This window comes from Rhinopithecus bieti, unplaced genomic scaffold (genome assembly GCF_001698545.2).
Source record: "Rhinopithecus bieti isolate Rb0 unplaced genomic scaffold, ASM169854v2 scaffold_7967, whole genome shotgun sequence".
NCBI classification, from domain to species: Eukaryota; Metazoa; Chordata; class Mammalia; order Primates; family Cercopithecidae; genus Rhinopithecus; species Rhinopithecus bieti.
The window spans coordinates 2,811,533-2,818,120 of record NW_016806112.1 but is presented as its reverse complement, the minus strand read 5'-3'; the positions used below and the strand labels follow the sequence as shown (position 1 = coordinate 2,818,120).

At 52.3% G+C, this 6,588-nt stretch overlaps 1 protein-coding gene across 2 annotated transcripts in view; it reads left to right on the top strand.

The window, feature by feature from the left end:
- Nucleotides 1–20: 20 nt before the first annotated feature.
- NEK6 (NIMA related kinase 6) overlaps nucleotides 21–6,588 on the top strand; it is a 102,873-nt gene continuing 96,305 nt past the window's right edge. Inside the window, exon 1 of one of the 2 annotated variants that reach the window (XM_017874786.1) lies at nucleotides 21–128. The gene's annotated coding sequence lies outside the window, so the exon portion shown is untranslated. Of the gene's footprint in view, nucleotides 129–3,155; nucleotides 3,331–6,588 lie in introns of those variants that run through there. The other variant, XM_017874788.1, reaches the window with a different exon arrangement.

Below are 6,588 nucleotides of genomic sequence, written 5' to 3'. Positions count from 1 at the left end.
GGCCGCGCGGGGCTGAGCGTGTCGGCGGCCGGGCGGGCGGGGGCGGCGGCGTGTCCGCGTGTCCCGGGGTGTGCGCGTCCCCGGCGGGTGTGCGTGTGTACCCCGGAGCGTCTGGTGGCGTTGTTGGGGTGAGTGCGTGCGGGGACGCGGGCATGGCTCCCCGCTACCCACTTCCCGAGTAGGGACGACGGTCGGAGGAGTGTGCCGGACGCCGCAGGGAGTGCGTGCGGGTCTCAGGGAGTGTGTGTGTGCACGTGTGTGCATTCCAAAGTGATTTGTGTGCACGCACATGCGTGAGTCCAGGAGGGCGAAAGTGTGCCTGTGTGGGCGTGAGTATAATGAGTGTGCAGGACCGCGCGAGCGTGTTTATTACTGAGGTTGAGGGCCCCCTTTGCGCCCACCAGGCCTTTGCACAGTGATGGCCCCCAAGCCAGGGAGCCCGTGAAGAGAGAAGCGGCCTGGCATGGGCTGGGGGTCGGGACTGGGCCTGATCTGGTGAACCAGGGGCCAGGAGGACAGACTCAGAGCCTGGCTGGGCCTGACAGAGGCGAAGGTCTCAAAACCAGGCTGTGGCAGGGCCACTGGCAGGACCCTCTCAGCACACACAGGCTGGGCGAGCGGAGGCTGTGGTGGGCCTCGGCCGGGCACCCGAGGACGGTGTTTTCCTAAATACCCTCCGGGCTCCCCTGTCTTTGTTCTTGACTCTCTCCAGCCAGGCCTGGGGAGCTGACCTTATACTTGCATGTGTATGTGGATGCCTCTCTGCCCGCCCCGCTAAGTAGATGGATCTTTTGATTTATTTATACCTCGCTTAGGCTCCAAGTGTGAGTCCCAGGACGGTAACAAATTGATCACAGCGGGCTTGGGACACCAGCTTTCGAGGTCTGTCCTTGCAGTTTTGACTGACAGGCTTTTGTGTGTGTGTGTGCGCACTCTCTAACTGTTGAAAATCTTTGCAGTTGAAAGTCTTAATTGCTTGAAGGCAAACTTTAGAAACTCCTGAGCTCCCTACTTGCTCTGACTTTTCCAAATTCAGCTTGCCTTTTCTGGGGGAAAATGTCGCCTTAGTTTGGTGTACAGTACGTGCAGGCAGGTCTTGAAGGCACGTTTAAAAACCGTGTCGTTAATGGAAGAAGAATTTCATTGAAAGGGACGCAGAGCCGGCTGGAAGCGCCTGCCCTGGACTCAGCGAGTTTGGACTCAGCGAGTTTGAGCTTACCGAGTGAACTTTGGACGTCTTCTTTTAGCAAACAAAACCTGGAAGGAAGCAAAAAAGACCCACATTCTTTTTCTTTTTTGTCCTGAAAATGAAAAAAAGAAAACACCTTCTGGGTTTGCTGGAAATGCCCCTCTCCTTCCCCATCAAGGCCAAGCCCTCCCTGCATCCCCCACCCCCAAATAAAATATGCCTGTGGGGAGCCGTGGAATGAGTCACTCCCTGGCAGAGAGCCTGATGGGCAAACATTTGGGAAGGTTCTTGCCTAACTTCCCAGAAGAAAAGGCCCAGGATTTAAAATGGTCCCTGTGGTTTGTCAGCCTCTGCCGTCCCGTCTGCTTCGGAAATGACTAAAAAGTAGTTTGTATCTCCACAAAATAAAGTCTCAGACTGAAGGCCTTAGACACAGGTTGGTCTGGATTTAGAGCTGTTTGGGTTTCCAGAAATGGAGCGCCCGGCTTTAACTGGTGGCATTTCTGGTGGGTTTGAACAAGGGCAGAGGAGGGAAATGGGGAGGAAGTTCCCATTTACGGAGCAGAAGGGACTGTGTGCTGGGAGCTGTTCTAGGGGGTGTGAATCTCCCAGTGCTCTTCTGTGACAGAAAATGCTTTTGGTTTTGTGCACGAGGAAACTGAGGCACACGGGGTGAAGCCTGTGTCCTGGGGCAGCTGAGAGGAGGTGGGGGCAGAATCCTAAGTCACCTGCCCAACCTCCCAGCCTTTCCTCTTTCCACTGCACTTGGGATATGGTATTTGACTGGCTGAGGTGCACAGACCTAGTGCTGAATACTTTAACACACATCCGTTTGTTTTCTTCTCATCGTAGATAGGGTTTATTATCCCCATTTCACAAATGAGGAAACCGAGGTTCAGAGACATGACCTGCATAATTTCATTAAAGTAGCACCATGACAGATGGTCCCCATTTACTTTTACTTATTTATTTATTTTTGAGGCAGCATCTCTGTTGCCCAGGCTGGAGTACAGTGGCGCAATCTCAGCTCACTGCACCCTCTGCCTCCTGGGTTCAAGGGATCCTCCTGCCTCAGCCTCCTGAGTAGCTGGGATTACAGGCACATGCCACTACGCCCAGATAATCTTTGTATTTTTAGTAGAGATGGGGTTTGACCGTGTTGGCCAACCAAGCTGGTCTCAAACTCCTGACCTCAGGTGATCTGCCCAACTCTGCCTCCCAAAGTGCTGGAATTACAGGCATGAGCCACCATGCCCGGCCATGTCCCCATTTATTGAGAATATACTGTGTGCTAGGTCTGGTGCCGTATTTCCCCCAGTCCGCTCACCAACACTGAGATGGGAGCCATCATGATGCCCATTTACAGATGAGGAAACTGGGACACAGAGAGATGAGAGAATGCGCCAAAGACCGTGTGCCAATACACAGCAGAGCTGGATTTGAACCCAGGCTTGTGTGAGCCAAGCCCATGGTCTCCCCACTGTACTAGGAAGGTGGCAGGCACTGGGCTGGGTGCCTGGCCTGTGCTGAGGCTCAATGTCATTTTCCTGATCTTACAGAGAGGGAGGTTAAGTAACTTGGGCAAGGTCATAAACCTGCAAATGGCAGAGTCGGGATTTGAACCCACGTCTCTGATTCCAGAGTTCCTCACCTTAAACCACATCTGGCTGCCTTTATCATGCTTTGCTTCTGTTGCATGCTGCAAAGCCAAGTAGGTTAAGACAGGCTAGGTTCCTGCAGGGCTGGGTTGCGCGAGACCTGGGAGAGGTCTTCCAGAAGGTACTGCTGGCCTTCCTCGCCCAGGGCCAGAGCTACTGGAGAGAAAGGGCCGCCATTCACATTTTTTCTTTTCTTTAAGTGCCCCAGATACTTTTCATAGGGGAAGTGTCAAAACAGTTGTCAAAAAGAGAAGAATATTTCCTTCCTCTTCTCAGGCTAGACCAAGCAAGGGAGTTGGAGGGTGGAGAGTGGAGGGCCCTGATGAATCATCCAAGATTAAATACGGGTAGCCACTGCCAGACTTGTGTGGAGATGAGGCTGGGACACTGCTCACAGAAAGAGTCCGGCTTTCTGACCTCCCGATGTCACCTTCACGGGCCTGACTCACAGTCCTAAATATCTGACAGTGTGATCACTTCTAGGTAGGCTTCTTGTCACTTGTCATTTAAGTCCCCTGCCTGCCTTTTTTTTCCCTGCTCATTTCCATTTTGATCACGGCTTCTACTACGTGTGCTTGAAATGAATGTTGTGTGTGAGGACCTGTGTGGTTTGGGCCGTGTTGTGCCCCCCGCCAGTGTCCTTCGATGTTGAAAGGAAAAGGTATTTCTCTGCCTTCCATGTATGTTCTGCAAATTGACGAACATTTGCAAATTGCTTTGAGATGCGTTAATTTAAGGTGTGAAATAATAGATCTTGTGCGAAGGCTCAGCCACATTTCTGGCATTGATGGATTTTTCTCCCGTCTGGCCTGTGATTTGGGGAGGTAAAAATAGTCCTTGTTTCCACGTTTTATCTTTTTTTTTTTTTTTTTTGCTGACATCATTCTTAGGAAGTGGCGTGCACATGCCATGGAACTTTACATGGAACATGGAGCTCTGGGGAGCAGGAGTGTTCTTGAGTGAGGGGTGGTCTGCGGTGGCCTGGGTACCTCCTGGCTGTCTGTGAGATGGCTTTGAAATGAGCAGACACTGTTGAGGGCCTCAGTGGCTTTTTGGTATTTGGCTGTCTTTTCACTTATGACTCTTGGGTAATGGCAAGATAACTTTTGGGGAAAATGTTAGTTTAAAAAGAAAAAAAATCAGGCCAGCACTTTCCCTCATTCCTGTCTGAGCTGGTCCCTTCCTTTGGCCAAAGCTGAACTAAACCAATGGCCCTCTCAGACTCGACTTCCAGACGGAGGAGCCGACATCGGGGCAAATCAGTTGGTGGTGTAATTTCCTGTGACGTTAACTTTGGGAACTTGAACTTGGAGTGGGAGCTAGCATTTTGACGTCTGTCCCTCTAACAGGACTTGCTTCTGTGGACACAGACCCGCATACACGGGCTGCGCCATTGTCTCCAGTTCTGGATTTTTCCACAGATGACTTCTCGGGTGGTCTGGTGGTAAAGGCACAGGTCTTCTAGCCAGGCCTTCAGCAAGGGCAGGATCACAGCACCCCACCAGACCTGACTGGCCACCACCACTGTAGCTGTGGCTGGGCAAGTTGGGGGGGCCATGGGAATTGAAAGATGGGGTGGCCAAGATCTGAAATGCATTCAGTTGCAGTGGCCTGGATCTGCACGGAGCCGTTCTTTCTTTCTCTTAGACATCTGCGTGATGGTGACCTCATAGAAAAGAAAAAAGGGGCTTTATGTGGGAATTCCATAGAGTGTGAAGGAATTTGGACAGGGGAAGGGGGAGGGAAGTTGCCATTCAGAGCCTGCAGTGCCTGCATTTTCCCCAAATTGTTTAACCCTCATGCTTCAGAATTAGGCTGAGGTTTGCGGGGTGGGTCATGTTGACCCGGGTGAACAGAGATCCCTTTAAGAAGAACTCCATGTTTCAGAGGCGCGTTCTTACTGCAGGTGAGTGGCAGTATGGGAATTAGTCCACAGGCCCCTTCTCAAATGCCTGCCCTCTCTTGTTCCTTGTCCTCAACGTCTTTGAAACTTGGGCTTGTTGGGAAGACACCTGCAAAAGGATGGATGAACATGACCTTCAGCTCTAATGAATCCAAGCTGCTGATGAGGAATTCACTGGGCTCCCAATCCAGAGAGCTTCGCACACACCCACTGGGGTTGGGATGAGCACTGGGTTTATTTACTGTGGACTTTTGGAGTCGGAAGGACTCTCGCCAGCCATTTGTTTCACAGAATGGAACCTGAGACTCAGAGAGAGCAAGGCGCTCCCCTGCAACCGCATTGAGAGCCTGGGCTCGGGCACCTGATGGAGTGAGTGAGGCTGGAGTCCCAGACCTGCCTCTCATGAGCACGTTGTCCACTGCTCTAAACCTCAGTATCCTCATCTGGAAAACAAGGGCAATATTATGACCTCAGAAAGTTTGGGGGAGGAACTAAGTGAAATAATGCATTTCAGATGCTCAGCACCTTGTAAGTGCTTGATGCCCATTCCCCGAGATTACATGAGAGACATGGAAAAGCTTTAATGACCAAGGACCCAGCCAGGGTCACTCAGCCAGGACCCGTGGTCCGTGGCCCAGAATGTCCCCAGTGCCCCTGTATTGAGGCCCTAAACAAGGCCGGAAGTGGGTGCCGGGGACCCCTGTGGATTCCACCAGAGCACCTTCCTAGGATCATGGCTCCCAAAACGGAAGGGAAGGAGACAGTGCAGTTTGCAAAGAGGCAGGATTTAAGCACCAGGGTGGCCCTGTGGCACCTCAGGAAAATGTTTGCCTCTCAGTATCTGCTCTTGTCCCCACCTGCCCCCACAAGGCAAGGCCGTAAGTCCTCGGTGTGGTGTTGGAGGTCTCTGAAGGCCCTAAGAGCTGTGTCAGCCACGGTGTGTTACGAAGCAAGGCAGATGTTTTGTTAATTATTTACACAGCGTCAGCCCTGCAGAGGACTGCGCTGACAGGAGCGGCTGGCACAGGCCTGGCTGTGGGGCAGAAGTGAGCAGCCCTCTTCACCCAGCAGTCCTCCTGAAAGGGTCTGCATAGCAAGGCCTGAGGGAGTCCTGCAAATTTTGTGCACCCGCCCCCTGCAAAGCCGTTTGCATTTCCTGCTCATTTTCCTGAGCCGGTGGAGAGATCCTTGTCCTCTGGAAGTGGCCATCCCTCTGGGGCAGCTTGTGTACCAGCTCATCACAGCCTAGACCCAGCTGTAGTCTGTGTGGCAGGAGAAGGTGTCACCAGGCTCTGGAGGTTCACTCCTCTGCATTCATCTCATGCAAGGAGGGCTTCATGGGGGCTCAGCCTCTACACCCTCATCCGGAAAACAAGCCAGTGACACCAGGCACCAGCCATGTGATCCTCAGGCACCCCAGGGGTGATGTGCCTTAGAAATTCAACTTTAGGATTAGAATTCTGCTAAGAGGTTGTACCATGTGACAGAAAAGGTAATCTAAAAGTCACAAAGACCAGGACGGGCCTGGTGGCTCATGCCTGTAATCCCAGCACTTTGAGAGGCCGAGGTGGGCAGATCACTTGAGGTCAGGAGTTTGAGACCAGCCCGGCCAACATGGCAAAACCCCATCACTACTAAAAATATGAAAAAGTAGCTGAGCGTGGTGGCGTGCCTTTAATCCCAGCCTGAGGCGTGAGAATCACTTGAACCTGGGAGACGGAGGCTGCAGTGAGCCAAGAACACGCCACTACACTCCAGCCTGGGCAACAGAGCGAGACTCTGTCTCAAAAAAAAAAAAAAAAAAAGAATTCTGCAAAGAATGGTGCCTGGCATCAGAG